Genomic DNA, 17,090 nt, shown 5'->3' on the forward strand with positions numbered 1-17,090 from the left:
AGGTACCTATAAAATCTAGTAAGTATATATGTATTTTATTCAGGTATTGCTGTGCTCGTTTTTACCTAAACTGCATTCTAATTGAACGTCACTGGTTTTCAAAAGCTTTATTTCAATATATAACCTCTTTGACATGTATAATACCTTATAGATGTTATATTGTTATATATAATATCTTATAGATATTATATTATATATAATATCTTACAGATATTATATATCTTATCTTTATAGAGCTATTTAACTTGTAATAGTCAGACATTGATGTGATACAAATGAATAGCATTTATCATTTGGGTAAGCACATTCCTATAACTGCATAAAGTGACATTATCTTATTGCAACAATACTGTAAAATGATACATCTCATTATCACAGTTAGTGTGAGGTTTATGCTGTGTTTGACATTTGACACTGTCCAGTGTTCACCAGATCATGTATATTGGAAGATATCAGTAAGTGCTGTCAGGGGTTGTCTGGATTTCTTCCTGGTTTATTTTGAGTTTGTTTTTTTTTTTTTCTTCTTTACTTTTTGATCTTCCACCTCTTCTGTTTCCTTTTTTCTGTAATTATTTGTTTCTTCCTGCATTGCTGAGGGAGGACTCTTCACCTTGGGAGCAGATTTCTGCCTGTCCTTAAGAGGAGACTCAAAGGAAGAGGGAATATTTCTGAAAGGTTTCATGTGGGGTAAGTACACAGGATACTTTCTGGCCTCCATCTGCTGAGTAGCTCAGAGACTTCTTGATCTAGTTTATAGTGCCTGAGTATTTAATAACCCTCTGGTTTTATTTTCTGTGAAGCTGTTCAGTGTCCCCTAGTGCTCCTGTAAGTTTGTGGTACTCACCATACTTTTTAGCAAGTAGTTCCTTAAATCTCCTTCCTCTCTGCTACATGAAAACTTCCATTTGTTTCCAGCATAGCTCCTAATAACTTAATTTGATCCCCCACAGGTTTTGTTTTGGAAGAAGCAATGAACACTTGGTCTCTTTCCAACTTCTCTACACCACTCATGATTTTGCACATCTTTTTAGTCATCTCTTTTTCAGATTAGAGAAAAAAAATATGTATTGGGCAAGTTTAAGAAAAAAACAAAGCAATTTTTAAGACTTTGAGAAAACACTACAGCTTATGAAAGTGACCATCCATTCTGCAGAATGAAGGGCAGTATTCTGCTTTCCTCCAGGATCAATAGATGGCTGAGATGTCTGATTTTGTTTGTTATGCCTTATCATCACTTGCAAGGTAAGTATGATGGGGTTTGCAGGCTGTTCTGCAGGCAAACAGCACCTATCGTAGGTAACAGACATTTTGTTCCCTGTTTAATAACTTTAATAACAGTGAAACAGCTGCAGTAATAAATAGTTAACAGAAAATAACAGTTAACAGAAAAAGACTTTTCAATATTATTATCAGTCACAATGGAAGTAACAAAATTCCATCTGCAATCACACAACATCAGCTGGAAATAATCAGAAGAATTCCACTGGCAACGCACTAATCTTGGAAAAATCCAGCCATCAATTTAGATAAGGGATTTTTATTTCTTTTGGGTACTTCAGGATAGATTAGATCACATCAAGGGAAAAATACCATGATTCTGGCTTTTGTCTTTTGTATTAGAAGCAATTGGCTTGCTTTGCCAGGTGGATGAGGCTGGGTGGGATCTGTGGAGGTCACAAGGCACAGTTTCCCAGAGCAGGTTGCCCAGGACCCCATCCCATCAGGTTTGGAATACTTCCAAGGATGGAGCCTCCACAACCTCTCTGGGCAACCTGTTCTAGTGATCACCTTCACATAAATAAGTATTTTCTTACATTTAGCTGGAGTTTCCTGTGTTTTAATATGCATCTTGTCCTGCCTGGATACCCCTGAGAAGAGAGTGGCAGTTTTCTTTGCTGAAGGTCAGCCTGAAGTGAAGGCATCAAGTACTTTGCTCCTTTCTGTGTCCTCTGCCATCAGGTCCCCATCCCACTCAGGAGCAGCCCCACATTTTCCCTGGACTTCCTTTTGCTGCTGATTTACTTGTAGAAACCCATCTTTTTGCACCTCACATCTCTCAGTAATTGGACTCCCGATGGGTCTCAGTTTAAATGTAACAGATGAGTTTAGATTTAGCTAATTGCAAATTAGTCTGGCTCTAGCAGAGGTTTCAAGGCTGAGTTCTACAGACGTTACTTGAAGAACCAGGAGTTTAAGAAAAGTAGAATTCCATTCCCAAACCAACACAATTTTTGCTTTGGACCTCAGTTTTCCAGAATGTTGGAAATCTTATTTTCAAACTAATTCTTGCCAGCAAAGAAAATCAAACTCTGCTGGCCTTGGTATATCTTTACACTGCATTTAGGAATGGAGTGGCCCATATGAAAATGGAAGTAACTTGTTATATTGTTCCAAATGTCTGCCTTTGGGTTTTGCCCTTTTCTGTCCTTAAAAGAATGTTTTCCTGAGGAAACAAAATCTCTTTGTTGCTCAGCTTAGCTGGAGCTCATGTGACACCAGTAGCTTCTTAGAATTAGCTAGTGGTTAATATACACTTTGGTAATTATAGATATTTAATTTATTTCTGAGCAGGTGGTAAAAAATATTTTGTCTAGATGGTTCAGTCCTCTAAAAGCACTAGTTTAGAAAATTTCTTTGCCTGACAAATCCCTCTGACACCTTCTACAGCACTGAAAAATCACTATTGACCACAATATAGATCTAAAGTCTGTGTATTTCACAGTTAAAATACACCAAACATTTAAGAGTTTAAGAAATCTTTCTGTTTTTCCTCTGTGACTATTTCTTCATTTGGATGTACTCACTTCCCCCCACTGAGTCACTGCCTTTGGATCATCAAACAATCTATAATCTGTGTTTTACAGAAAGGTTTTCAAAAAATAATAATCTACTCCCCAACGCAAATGAAGCGAACAATGATGAATTGGGCTCACAGTCAATTAAAAGTTTAAGCAAATGCTCAAACATTTTACCATATGGAAGCACTTCAGAGCAAGAACTCAAAATTAACCCTGTATGGGATTTACATGCTGAACTGGGAAGGCAGGTCATGTGAGCACCCAGAAATCAAGTGTAACACTTGTATTTCCTGACTGATCCATTGTCCTCTTTTATGGCAATATTAAGGAAGATGAGACTAGGAAATGCAGTCCTCCACCTTTGATCTGCAGGCAGAGAGATTCCCACCCATACACAGGATTTACTTGCACCTTGTAGTCTTTTGATAACGTGCATGAAAAATCTTCTGTACCATATGTGTGAAATGAGAGGCAGAAATGACCTTTTACCACGATTTCCATGGTGACAGTCCTCATTTTGATGTCATTAAACTGCTCACTGATATTATACAAGGGACATCTGGAGTGGACATGATGTAATAAGTAAAAAAGCAGAAGAAAGGGACACTTTGTTGAAGGTTGTGCTTTAAATTTTTGAGACACATCTGCTTTAGAAAGGCTTTGCAGTGCCATTGTCTCACAGGGCAAACAGCATGTGGGCAAAGCAGGTACTTACAGCCTGGGCTCTTGACTTGCTGTGAGGAGATGTCTTCCATTCTTAATCTTTGAAATTCATTCAGTGTGTCCTGGATATGAGAAGAAAAGAAACGGTGCACCATTTCTTTCAAAACTGTTTTTATTTTGGAAGTATACACATATCTGTTTATTTGTAGATATCCTACATCATTCACATTAGCAATGACTGAAATTCTCTTCTTTTATCCCTAATATATAGGGCTTAAACAGTCTTGTTATGCTGCTGTGAGCTACTGAGCTGTATTTGCCACATTTGTTAAGACCGACATCCCATAAATAAAAGATCTAAGAATTCAGCTTATCTGCTTTTGAGAGGCACGAATATGTTCACATATTGTATGAGCTAAAGGAATCTGGGCTCCTTTGGTGGAAGAAAACCAGGTTATAATTGGTAGCAGCAAACTGTGTGATCATTAAGAAAATGTACACTATGTGTGTTGACTTTCAATAAACAGGAGCAATGGCCTATTCTCTGTTTAGCAGAAGACACTTCAGTAAGTATTTTATATATATATATATTTTTTTAAACATTCTGTTTTATTAGTACTAGGAATGTAATAATAACAGATATCAGAACTCCAGTGTTACCAATGAAATGTCATATTTAATGATATTTAATATTTGTTGGCTTTTGCAGAAAACAAAAATTAAAAGGAGAAATGGTTGCTTAGTAAACAATTACATATTCCATTTGTAACTATTAATAATTTTGCACCTGTGCTCCTCTTTTTTATTTTATTTTTGCTCAAATTGTTCTCATGGAAGGTGCCTGCTCTTCTCCCAGACTGATGCATTTGCTCACATGTGCACGCTGATGATTTCACCCAAGTCAGCATTGTTTCTAGAACTGACAAACCTGGAACCAAAGCACATGTCTCAATGGGTAAGCAAATCTGATAGACTATTTCTAAGTGTAATATCTGACAGAATAACTGGGATCTACTCTGTTGTCATTGACTTAACTAGTCCTTACAAGCATGACAGGTATAGTGGGAAAGCTGTTTTCCTTAGGGATGATTGTTCTGTCCAACACTAGCATTGCTCACATTTTGGTGACATCATTCATTATACATTTGGAGCAGTCTTACATTCCTGATTAAAGTACATAAAAGTTCACTGAAATTCTCAAAAAAATTATTGTTTCATTCAGCCCCAGTGCCATGGGCATCACAATCACTTAAATATTTTTTTTTTGAGTGTTTGCTTGATTGTATTTCACATTAGCCTGACCTAATTTACCCACATCTCAAAGGCCATGCCAGGTTTCATTCCCTGTGAGTCAGTATAGCCTCTTGGAGAGCCTGGGGATATATCCAGATCCAGTGGAAGCAGCTACAGCCTTGTTTTATTACTGCTGGAATTTGACCTATAAGAAAAAACTTTGCTTCCATTTTTATCCTGCTGAAGCTATTTCTTAAGCCAAGAAACCTAAATTCTGGATTTCCCTATATTTTTTCTAAAACAAACAAGCAAACAAACAAACTCCAACAAAACACATACACAATTTCCACCCCCCTCCACCCAGCAAAATACTGTCCATGACTACTGGTATAAATCTTGTTCATGTCTCTCACTTTTACTTCCTGTTTGGAGCTGTCCTTGATGTACTTTTTTTCCCCAAAGAAAAGTTTTATAATCATCTTTTTTTTTTATAAAGGGAGAATCTGGAAAGTCTTCGAAGAAATAAAATTGCAGCATCCCCATTATAATTTCTTCAGAATTTGGATTCTGGTGTTTAGGTAGTTCCCATTTTAGTTTTCTCTTTCAGGGTGTAACTCTTTCAGGTGGAACTTGACATCCCTTCTGAAATGGCATTTGTGACTGCAGTGTTCAACCATCATGAAAGGCACTTTGGTCTGCAGCAGCTGCCCTTTGGGACTGAAAACCTTTTCAGGCTTCTCTAATCCTGCTCAGATGCAGGAACATACCAGGAGAATCCAACAAGACTCTGACATCAGACCAGTTTTGACAGTTTTATACAGTTTACTTACATTAGGAATTTAAAAAAAGGTCAAATGCAAATGTTTTAAACCTGTAGCTCTCCCTGCTGAATCACTGCAGTGCTTCATTTGGATAGCAGGATGTGAACCTGCATGGAGAGGGTGATGGCCAATTAAGGATGGAAAGAAAGGCACAGAGGCAAGTCTTGTATGAGGCTGGGTAATACTCATGAAAAAGTCTGCTGGCAGAGTTATATCAGTAAATGAACATTTTGGCTAGAACTGGTTCATCAGGCAAAGTCAGCTGTGCTAACAAAGGCAGTTTGATACCAGCCTTGTTGTGTCCATGCTGGAAGGACAGTGGAGGATTAATTAAAAGGAAAAAGAAAAATAGAATTCACTAGTGTTTCTAAGTTAGAACTATTTTTGCAGTGAATTTAAATTCAGGTTGATTTTTTGCTAAATTACTACTACTAGGATTTCTATTTTCTGGTTTTTCATTTCCTCTTTCTAGTCATGATTTGCATTCTGCTGACCCCCTTAAATCCATGTTTTAAATTATTTCTATCAAACTATCTCACCTTGGTATTATAATATTAATATGCTTTGGTTTTTTTCAACTTGGCAGTCTTGTTCAAAAATGCACATAATTTGTATTCAGGTAGGACTTTATTTGCATGAAGAAGTTCAAGCACAGCAGCTCCTCTATTTTCCCTGGAACGTTTTTCACATTTGAAACATGTAACTATTCCAGATCAGCTTTTCCATAGCTCATGTAAGTCTATTAAAATCATATTTGCTCTAGGCAATAAACCAGCCTAAAGCTGAAATACTGACTGTGACCCTTTGGAAGGATGTAAAGAATTTATCAGCAGAAGTGTTGTGTCCCTTTGGCAATGTCACAATTAATTATCCTCGTGCCACTGTAGATCTGACATGTATATTGCCATCAAATGGCCAGGGTGAGCTAAAATGCATCGTGTTCTTCCATATTTCATACAGAAATTATGTTAAACTTAAGCAGTTAAGTTCTATTGTTATTACAGAAAGGGGAAAACTGTGCAAACTTGCTGCAGAGCTCTGCTAAGGCACATGTGGTCATATATTTTTCTTCCAATGTTAATCTGGTGTTTTAACTTCTCATAAACACTGTGAGTGTACCTTCTGACGCTGTCCTGAGCTCTATGTTTAACCAGAAAAACAGAAGTAGAACCTACAGGTAAATTACAGCTCATCTGGTGACTGTTTAAGGTGTATTTTTCCTGCTGTATCTGGATACATGACTTAGTGCAGGGGGCCTGATGGGGAGTTGTGCTGTCAGCTCCACTTGAACTAACCTCATTACTCCTGGATTCTTCCCCGAGGCAATTTCTACCCCATTTTGTAGAACTAGAGCAACATGAAGAGACTGAACTTTTGCAGACTTGAGTCTATGACACGAACGACTAATTTACGTCTCTTTTTTTTTTTTGTCTGAGTAGCTGAATTTCCTTGTACAAGGAACTCTCTAAATTGTCCAATTAGCTTGTCAGGAGGAGCATTTTATTATTAAGGGCTGAGAAGGTATATTCTAGGTGTGGGTTTTGTGGTTTTATATCTGTTATGATTAAATAATATTTTTTGGTAACAATCTCACATTACCTAATTCTTAGAATGATGTTAAATGTGGGAGATTATCAGCAAGTAAGACGAGTGTCAAAACTAGAAATCATCATAAAATTGTTTTGCTGCCTTTACAGAGGCAGTCTATAATGATAACATTTTTAAAAACTGGAATAGGTATTTTGTCCACTGAAAGCTGTTACAGAAGTCCTTCATGATGAACACAGCATTTCTTACTGTGCTGTTTACCCATCCAGAAAAGTTAACATTGTTTTCAAATGCAACTGAAGCGAGGCCCAAAGAACCAAGTCAGTTATTTCATAAATGCTCACTGGTTTCAGATGGATTGTAAATTGATAAACCTTTTTATTACTCCACATGCAAAGCACCAGCACAAGAAAAAGTTCATCTAAAATACAAGCAAGTCTCCAGCAGAGAAAGATTAGCAATAAAAAGCTTGTGGAGAGCAGCCTATGATATTACTGCTCACAGATAAGGACTTTCTTTGATATAGCTTATTTCCAATAAAAACATTGGAATGCAACTGGATTTGGGCATAAAGTGAGATAACATTTCAAAAATTTACTGCTAAAATAATTGCATCTGGAAGCAAATATTTGATAAGCACTTCTTACATACATCACAGCTGTAGCTTAGCACTTGAAATGGAACTCGTTTAACAAGTGCCATCTTCACAAATCACAATGCTGAGGTATTGATTTGGATACTAAAAATGAGCAGATCCAGAATTAATGACCACTTTGCAAAATGTACTTGTACTCAAATATTGTGGGGCAACTCTGGCTGTATGTGGTGAATTTCCATTTCCACCTCACTCCTAGTTTAGGAACCGGGACTGATTCATCAATCTTGGAAGTACTTTGCAGTTTCCTGCCTTATCAGCAGGAAGATACAAGGCAGTATATGCTGTTATATATAACAACAGCCTCTTGCTATTTAATTTTTCCAGTAATAATGACATATTTTACCACAGTAATGATATTATATTTTAAGTTTATTGAAAATTGCAATTTTTAGCCATCACTTGAGAGAACACTTACTCTAAGAAACAGTTTTTAGGACTCAGGACTTAAAAATTAGCTCTCATTTGCTCTACCCATTTCAGGTTCTCTGTGGTCAAGTGTATTCTGCTGCCTGGTTCTGTAGTGATGATCAGCTGCCAGAGAGATTACGAGATACATTTGTGGCTCAGAAAATTACCAGTAAGTCCATCTGTAGCAGGATGTTTGGCTGGGGGAGGGAGAACAATTTCTGTGAGGTGGTGGCTGTTCATCAAATTAATTTCTGGGTCCTGGGGACAAATGCCAGGCAATGTATCCCAGTGATGGTCCTGCTCCCCCTGAGCACAGGACACAGGGGCTGCACTTCACTGCTCTGTGAGGTGCAGACCTGACATCTCCTGCAGCTTCTGGTGACAAGTCACTTGGGAACACGTGGCCTTGACATCTGTGGTGGCCAGGGCTGGGCAGCCAAATTGCAAAGGCAGGCAGCTGGAGTGCAGGGGCTTCTTTCTTCAGCACCTTCCCCATGGAAGCTGCTCTCCAAACTTGTTTGAATTGCCTCTCACTACTCATTTAGAAAAGCTGTGGGTGTCTCAGAGACCATCATCTGATCTTATTCCTGTCTGCTGTGTGCCCAGGTGTCACCTCAGTGTGCAGCTGGAATGGTCACCCTCTGAGTCTCAACAAGAACCACGTGTCCCTGCGGGGAGCCCCTGGGAGTAACCAGAACTGCTCATCACCACCGCCCCCGGTGGACAATCCCTCCAGGTTCTCCTCTCCTGCTGGGCTCCACAGCATCCCTTTGGGCTGCTCCAGGCACCACCACAGCCTGCCAGAGCCTCCAGAAAGCTGCTTCCCGGGGAGGCACTCGGTGCTCTGGCTCTAAAAGTTCCCTTAACAGTGAATGTGTGGGAATGCTGCCTGTCCATGCTACCTTTAAATAACTGGGTGCATGCAGTTTGGGTGTTAGTAAAAAATATTGGTACTTCAGGCAATTTTTCAAATTTATTAGGAGAAGTAATGGCTCCATTTATAATGGCAGTGCAACACAGTATGTGACTGTGTTGGAGGGACTAAACCTTCATCCTGATAAATTATACAATTATGCTTTGAAATGCATTTACTTGTTTTGAAACATTATTTCTCTGTGGTTTTCAAAAAAATATTTTCTGCTTCTGAAAACAAACAAGTTACTGGTAACAGGGTTCATTTTTTATAAAACTGTTTTGTTTCTATTGAAACAGAATGTATTTGGGAGACAAATTTTCTTAATTTGCTAACTAATGATGTCATTCCTTTTTTTTTTTTAGAGATAATTCTAACACCTTAATAACCCTGTAGGATACTTATTAAAATATAAGAGATTAAATTGTAATGAGCTACACTACAGCCCACTTCTTGAAAGAGCTCCCAGGAAGGGATTGCTATAGGGAAAAAGAATAAATTCATTTTCCAACCTATAACAAAAGGCAGCATAGAGGACATAGCACAGAGCTGTAACATCTACTTGAATAACCATAAATTAAGTGGTGTTTTAGCCAGCCAGTTATCCCTCAGACTGCTATGCATGAGCAGGCAGAAAGTCTTCATTTTCCGTGGAATGGGTGATTTGGAGACTTTGCAATATATCAGCTTTAACTGTGCTACTTCTTGTACATGGATTGGGATTCGCTGTCTTAAAGGACATTTTGTATCCACAATAAATAATTCACTCTCAGTCAAAATAAGAAGAGTTTTGGAGGGAGTTCAATATGAGCAGAATAGAGCTCCTAATACAATTATTGGCCACCTTGAGAGGGGGAATAAAAACAAACCTGGTTCCTACAGGTCAAGAATTACCTGTGGATTATGGATGACTAATAAAAAGATTTACACAAAGATTTACTCTTTCTGATTTGGGCACATTAAGAAAAGCTATTAACATACTAGCAACTGAAAACAGTGTAAAGCATTAAAGCTAATGGTGATGAGCACTATAAAAAAATGAAAGTCAGAATTAAAACATCTTGTAAGAATTGTGATGTAAAACTCCTGCTTTTTTTGTGCATCATATACTGTGTCACTGCTACAGTAACACACCATTTACAAAGCAATTAATTCCAGTTGATGGAGAGGATATTTTAATTACCAGGCTAAAGGCTGAGTATTATTATATATAAAACCATAAAATTATTTTTAATTTTATCTCCTACAGAACCTGAACTCTCAAATTTGGAACTAATTTTTGCCAAGTGATACAACATAATTAAACTGAAAACAATACACACAGTGTTATGATACCCAGGTGATAAAAGGTAAAGCAGTTCTTTTTATCCTAGTACTGTTCTCTCCTCACACCAAACAATTTAGAACAACTTAGTTGAGAGGAAAGTAGTGAGGTGGATACAGCATGTATTGCATTAAGATGAAGGAAAAAGATAAGGAAAATGTAGATATATTTGTGCAGTGCTGGAAGCATTACAAGAAAAGGAGCAGGAGCATGTGTTGTATTTACAGGGGATAAAAATACAGAGTGCTACTAATGGAAAGAAGAGCAATAAACAACATGAACTGTTAGGTGAGGCAAATAAAATGCAGGAGAAGACAAAAGAGTGAAGTAAAATCACCCAGAAAATCACCTGGAAAATAACCATGCCATTGCTTCAGCAAAGTTAAGAGACACCCTCCACCCCAGACTTTTTTTGGGGTTGGACTCCAAGCAAGTACAAAGATACAGTTCTTTGCCTAAAAGCCATGGAATCCCAACATGAGATCCAAGGCAACAGGCAGGGGGAATGTAGTGCAAGGAAGGTGCAGCGTGTGGGGATCCCCTTGCTCAGCTTTAGGAATTGTGGGACATCGGTGCATTGAACTGAAATCCCTTGGACTATTTCTTTAAACCTTAATTCTAGATGAAAGTGTAAGAAGGGTGGTGATAAACTTCAGCAAATCCAGCAGAGGCTGGGGCAGGTTCCCTGGTGAGGCTGTGGATCAGCTATCCCTGGAGGTGTTCAGCACCTGCTTTGGACTAGAGATCTCCTGTGGGCCCTGGAGCCACGGTGAGTCCGGGATTCCTTCATAAAGCCAAACCAAACAAAATAACTGAATAAAGGAGAGAGGTGGAAAAGCGGGCTTGGAAAATTAATTCAGTTATTTCTTGTTATGTATAAACCAAACATATGTTTTGTAGTGGTATAATTCCACTGGTTTTGGTGATGCATGATACCTGTTCAAACAAAAATAGTAAGATGTATAAAGTGTACATTCAAAACAGCCTCGCTTGTCATCAATAACTGTTTTGTACCAGCTTTCACTGTATGTGATTCTAAAAATTCGACTTGTCTCTCCAATTCTTTATTATTAACCATTTATCTACTCTCTCTACTCAGTCTTTCAACTCTCAAGCATATCCCTTGGCTTTTTTTTTTTCCTGTCTGGCTACAAAGTTGTTGTGAAGACAAAACAGAATAACGACAGTGGATGTCCCCTCTGGTGAGATCTAGATTTCCTCAGTGCAGAATGTCTGACCTTCTTTCATTCTTGACACTTGAGAGCTTTCTTTATTAATGTCATTCCAGCCTAATTTTATACAGTCAGCATGTTAGATGTCTTGTAGAAGTACTCCCATCTTTTATTGTTTTTAGCAACCAATTAATTCCCAGCCTGACTAGTCCCAGTTGCTCGGCACTGTACTGGGGATTTGGCACAGCATGTTGGAATAAATCTCTCGCCTTCTGCCCCTTGCAGTCTCAAAATACAAATCCAAGCAGAGATGTAGATGTGTGCAGGGATGAGGGAAGAACCAAAACAAGAAAATGCATCTGTTTGCCTCTTTTTATGGTCAGCCTGCTTGAACCTTTCCAATGCCAGGTTTTTGTTTCCCTGGAAATAAAAGAAGCAATCATTTAAGAAATTTTATAATTAGGAAATATTTTTACTACTACTGCATTTTTGCTACTACACTGTGCTTTGCTCTGCTTGATGTGATCACATTTAATTATCTTCTGTCCTTGCAAAGCCACTTGATGATGTGACTCTGCTGCTGCTGAGAAGGTTGAGCAGAGCCCACTGAGGTCAAGTTCCCAGCAGTCACCGAGTATGTCACTGTTACTTTCATCTACTTCAAGCTTGAGCACATGGTTAAGTCCTGCTTTTTTCTTTTTTTTTTTTTTAACTCTGTTCCTCTGTATTGAGGTCACTTTGACTGTTTCATTCTGTTTGTGCTCTCAATCTCTAATTTTTGCCGAGGACACTGTAAGCTGAGCAGGAATTCCACATTTTCAAGTGGCGTACTGAGAAGTAATTTCCTACCTAAAAGTTTTCCCCTCTATCAAGTGCTTTGTGGAATGCATCTTAGTTCATTCTCATACAGAATGACTGAGACTAAAAGGGGTGGCTTCTGTTTCCAGCAGACACTGGCAGAGGCCTGAAAGGGTTTGTGTGAGCCCCACAGTCACACCTATAAACACCTGAGGTGTGGCAAACTCCCGGGCACCTGGGACCAGGGAGCCAGTGTGGCATTCCACTCCCTTCTCCACTGAGTCATCTCCAAGGTGGGACACTTCTCTTTTCTCCCTCTTTTCCTCTCTGAGCCAGGAATAGTTCCAGGAGCAGAAGACAGTTTCAGTCTGGATCAACTGCTGGTTTTTTTAGCTTCTATTTTTATCTCTTCCATATGATGCTGATCCCAGAGAAGAGCCTAAGTTGAACATTCCTATCTTTTTTTCTGTGTCTTCTGCCACACATAAAAATTCAGGTCTGTGGGTTCTTCTGGAAACTCTGAAAAGCTCTTTCTCCTTTGCCTTTGCAAACATGGATTTTGACCACAGTAACCACTGCAGTAATTAAAACAAGCATCAGTCTCACACCAGGTACATAATAACATCCAATACTTCTGAACTGTAATTAAGTTTGGGGAAAATGCTCCACTCATTTACATCACCAGACTGAACTGTATTAGGATACCACTATGCTGGAACAGTGTTTTCCAAAATAGTTGACTTAAAATAGGTCTGACTTCAAAGGATCTTCAGATTTCTCTTCTAAAAGTTTGCAATTATCTAACAAATCAAAATAAGACAAGTCTGTATCAAAATATTAGAAAATAAGTTTCAGTTATCATGAGTCAATAATATGTATACATCAGATAATTTGAATAATTGTATCAAATTATTTGTTTTCTCTGCTTAATATATTATTTACTATAAAAAAATGACTGTACCTAGATACAAGTATAACCTTAGTGGTTAAACTGAAACACTGTGCATCTGATAACTCATGAAATAGTAGAATCATAGAATCACATTAACAAACATAGCAGCAGTACAGAAACATTAATTCTTCCCTTTGTTTGAATAGCTTATCACATTACTCGATGGACCAAAAGGTATTTCCCTGACAAAATGGATTCAAATCATAAAGCTGTAACAGGAGTGTATTGCCTTTCATCCTCCTCTCCACTCACCCAGTTGGACAAACGGGGCTGGCAGTGACTTGTTTCCTCTTTAGTGCGTTTGCCCGAGGCAACAAACCCAAGAAATTGCAGGTAACAGTTTATCAAATGCTTGTAGTCAGTTGACTCCCTCTCCCCCTGTCACTCGGCATCATTTTATTAGCAGAGCCTTGACCCAGGTGTGCCAGAGGCTTGGAAGTTCAGAAGGTGGGATGCAGCTGTCACATGAGAGATGGATGATGTGCATTTTGTGTTTTCAATGCACATTAGAGTATCCGAGAGCGAGCCTGCTAATGAAAGCTGACATCTCACCAACGACACCGTGGAAGCCTTGGGAGGAGAACTGGGAGCAGTTTCAGCATGTGAAAGGAAGGGACAGGAGGAGAGACTGGGGCTGTAGGTTTGCTTTTGAATTTCCTGCAGTGGAAACGTGCACGGCACAGGGCTTATCAAAATCAACAGGGCTGTCCACAGCACACAGTTTGCTACACGGGCAAGGTTTGAGAGAATAATGGCAGTTTGAATCCATTTTTTATAAATGTAGATAATTTTTAAACACATTTTAAATTATTATGTTACTCTGTTATTGGTGTAATAAGTCAATTTTGTTTAATGGCTGCAGAAATTATACATTTAAAAACATACCATCACATGCACGAGGAAGGAAGTTTCTCTTAACGTGTAAAACTGTCCATAATTTTTTTTTTTTTTTTTAGTGAGATAGAAACTGAGGAAATAATCTAAATATAGATTTGCATTTAAAATTAAAATGCAATTAAATTTTGCATTTAAATTATCGATAAAATTTGTATTTATAATATGAAAATTCAAAATATTTAAATGCTTTTAAGACATCTTAATTTCACCTTTACCCTTTTCACTGTATTCAAGGAATAACTGAATAATCAGTGTAAATAACAACTAAATGACTGTTTTACATTGTAAATAATGAGAAGAGCTGCTTGCTGTCATTTTCATATAAATGTTATTCTTGTTAAATTTCAAGGCTTTTCTCACAAAATTGCTCCATTTTGCTGTTTGTCATCCACAAATGCTGGCCCTGACTCTGCACCGTGTTGTGGTTGTGAAGGTGGCACCAGTTTGCCACCTCTGAGTGCCTTTTCCTCTTTGGCACAGAATTTTCCCAATGTTTTTAAGACAATCAAGACCCGGAACCACTGATTCCATTCCCATCCTCTCCATTTCTCCAGCAGCTGACATTTTGATCCTTTCCTTAAGATCTGTGTCTCAGACTGGCTCTCTCCTCCCTCTCTCCTGGTGTCCATGTATCCCACAGCACAGCTGATCCCCATGGAGCCGCTGCTCACCCCGTGGCCACCACGTGCCTCCTCCAGGGCCTTGGATCGGCTCAGCTTTGCTCTGCTGTGGGCAGGATCTGCAGTGCCACTGCCTTTATTTTGGTCAGGATGCTTGATAGCTGTGCAAATGCTCTACGTAGCTGCCTTAATGCTGGTTTGGTTGGATGATCCAGCAGTTTGGATCAAGCCTCCAGCTCTCCTTTGGTACATTTATTCACTTCTATAGCGTAGTATTTGCTCTCATATTAATTTACATTTCCTATTATATCTCTGATGGGAACTCTTGAACCAGTCATTACTTTATCCATATGTTAAATGTTCATTTTACAACTATTAGTATTCTGCCAGGGTATGTATCTCTTAAATGCTAATTTTGGACATTTCCCAGTTCTCCTGTCTTCCTCTGTACAACGTCCCCAGTGTGCTCAGTAGTCCTTGGATGGGCTAAATAAACCCAACTCATTAGACAAACACAAACTTCCTGCTGGTCCCATTTTCATGCCCATTGTTTCAGCAGAACATTTTTAAGCCCTTCTGAGCATTGCTTTAGCCTGCCACGTGTACAGCTTTCTCAGAAGATAATCTAGTTTTTGCAGCCTGATTGCTCTTCATCCAAGTACTAAAATGCTGCTTTTTAGGTAAATCTTCCCACCACACGTGATGCTGCTGATCATTTTTTCTGGCTTCAGGCCTCCAGAATCAACAAGTGTAAGAAGTGAAGGACAGGTCGTCCTCATATCAGTCAGTACCATGATTTGTTACTGCTTTGGTGGGATCAATTGTATCCCCAGCATCTGAGATAAAAAATATAAAATGCATCAATAATTTTCTTGCCGGAAGTTGTAACATTTGAACATTTCTGTTTTTATGTTGAATAAAGTTTTATTCCTGCCTTTTATGTTGTCTTCCATTCTGATGCTGGTGTAAACATCAGGCTTCATAATTTTTTTTTTCCCTTTATATATGTACATACTTTCTTTAGATACTTTCCAAAATTATGGCTCTTGTAGCTGCTTTTACAAATGAACCTGCAGAATGTGTGCAGATGGCCTCCACAGGAAGAGTTAAGTTCTCTCTCTCTCCCCTTCTAGTCCAATAAACATTGATTTATAGAATGTGGAACAGATCCCACAGGACACTAGAATATTCAGTAGCTTGGTAAATATGCAGTGATCTAGGATATGCATTCAAATATTTGTTCCATGCCATGGAAGCAAGCATGATTTAAACTATATTGTTTTTTTTTTAACCTGTTGGCTCTTCTCTCATTTTTATTATCAAGATGAGAAAATTGTGCTTGGGCTACCAAAGCACATTACTTGGGCAAAGTGAAGAAATCAGGTAAAGATGAAAGATAACAACATCCCCTTGGGGAAGATCTAATACTAGTGTTTAAATATGCTTTGTAAAGAGGACTCTTAGTCTTATTTGTTAAAAGATAAACTGAGTGGTTCCTTGCATCAATGAGTGGGATAAGACTAATGATTTTACTGTAAGGAATTGTACCAAGATTAATGGTAATAGCAGAGATACTAATGTCTTTGTTTAGCAGAAAGTACGAGAAGTCAAAATGTTGCTATGCTGTGCCTCACCTTTCTTTGACACAGGTGAAGCACAAGAGAGTATCACCAGAGAAAAGTTAGTTCTTGAGCAGGTGCTGCACATCAGACACTCTCTGTATGATTTAGCTGAAATTCCATTTTCCATGTGAACAGAGGTGCACTCCCTGTGATTGACTTCAACCAGATATCTCTCTCCCATCGTGAACTGTTCTGTCTCAGTGAAGGTCTGCTGGATCATGAGCCCCATGAGGCACTGAGGGCTGTGAGGTGTCCTTTGTCACCCCAGCCCCTCATCACTTGTACATCACTACAAATTAAGTACCTGCTGTGCTCCAGGGCCGAATCCATTCACCTGCACAGGGAAGGGCCTTTCTCTCCACAGGGATGCAACTGAAGCCAAGGGGATCACTGCAGCGGCAGGGAAACTTTTATATTTATTTATTTAGTCCATGGAAGTTTGTGTGAAGGAATAAATGACTCGGTCAGGAGAAGGGCAAGTGGCACAGGGGCTGAGGTACCGTCCCTGACCTTTGGTCCCAGGTGGACCTTGGCCTTTGCTGCAGCAGGGGTTGGTGGGAGGGGTAGAGATCCCAGAGATCCCAGCGACTCACAGAATCAATGAGGTTGGAAGACCTCCGAAATCATCAAGTCCAACCTATGACCAAACACCACCTTGACAAT

General features: G+C 38.8%; 1 long non-coding RNA gene across 1 annotated transcript; it reads left to right on the forward strand.

Moving 5' to 3' along the window:
• The first annotated feature begins 236 nt into the window (after window positions 1–236).
• On the forward strand, window positions 237–15,745 carry LOC135410796 (uncharacterized). The gene is made up of 4 exons (XR_010428882.1): window positions 237–687; window positions 951–6,248; window positions 8,202–8,298; window positions 8,736–15,745. It is a non-coding gene; the product is annotated as an uncharacterized LOC135410796 (long non-coding RNA).
• Window positions 15,746–17,090: the final 1,345 nt, after the last annotated feature.

This window comes from Pseudopipra pipra, chromosome 3 (assembly GCF_036250125.1).
Source record: "Pseudopipra pipra isolate bDixPip1 chromosome 3, bDixPip1.hap1, whole genome shotgun sequence".
Classification (NCBI taxonomy): Eukaryota; Metazoa; Chordata; class Aves; order Passeriformes; family Pipridae; genus Pseudopipra; species Pseudopipra pipra.